We start from the raw sequence: 1,067 nt of genomic DNA, 5'->3' as shown, positions 1-1,067 counted from the left end.
CACTCAGTAGGAGGGGAAGCAAGAGATAGAGAAAGGAGAGGGGGAAGGGTGGAGAAGCAGATGGGTGCTTCTCCTGTGTGCCCTGACTGGGAATTGAACCCAGGGCATCCACACACGGGCCAATGCTCTACCACTGAGCCAACCGGCCAGGACAAATTTTTTTTAGTGAAACTATCTGGTTGTGTCTGTCTATAAATGTGTCTATCTCCAGAGGAAATTATTAGAAGCAGTTTATTTGAAGAGCTCGTTTGCTTTAAAGAAACTGTTTACATAAATTCCCGGTATGCTTTTCAGGATCATAAGGTCTGGGAAATTATTTAATATTAAAGATAACTTGTTTGTTGGTTTAATTAAAACAAATATGTCTTTAAAGTTAGCAACATTTAATATTTTTATTTTATCTGGATATACAAAAATATAAGTTCATGCTATCTCTGTTAGGGTTAAAAATTCTAAATAATGTGGAAAGAATTGATATGTGTTTTCAATAAAAGATGGGATAAGATATGGAGATATGCTTTCATTGAGAAAAATAAAAAGAATTTTGTCTTGGTTATTTCAAAACAGAATTTTGCCTTAGAAGTATTCTGGCTAAAATTAAATTATTATAATGGCTTTTAAAAATCAAGTTTTAATATCAATGATGTACTTATATAAAACTAAAACTTAGTGTGATTTCTGTTAAAAAACCATAATTTCCTATACTATTAGCATACTCTTAAGAGGTTACAAAGGGAAAACAAATATTTCATTTTATTTAAATCATATTCTGTATTCCTTATCAATCAGGTCTTGAATTGCTTAAGTAAACTGAGTCTTCTTAATATTAAAGAGCTAAATTTTTCTTACAACTATTTAATTTTCTCTATTTGTCTGCAAAGTCATTCATTGTCACCATGATTAAACAATTAACTTTTGTTCCACAATGACCTATGACTTTATTCAACCAAATGTTTAAAACTTTTGTTATAATTGACAGACATCCCAAGATTTAAAATATAATCTTCTTCTTGACCTTTGAGATTTTTAAGATCTTTGGAGTTTTTCAGAATAATTCCTATAACACC

Source organism: Saccopteryx leptura, chromosome 6 (genome assembly GCF_036850995.1).
Source record: "Saccopteryx leptura isolate mSacLep1 chromosome 6, mSacLep1_pri_phased_curated, whole genome shotgun sequence".
Classification (NCBI taxonomy): domain Eukaryota; kingdom Metazoa; phylum Chordata; class Mammalia; order Chiroptera; family Emballonuridae; genus Saccopteryx; species Saccopteryx leptura.
Note: the sequence above shows the minus strand (reverse complement) of the source record.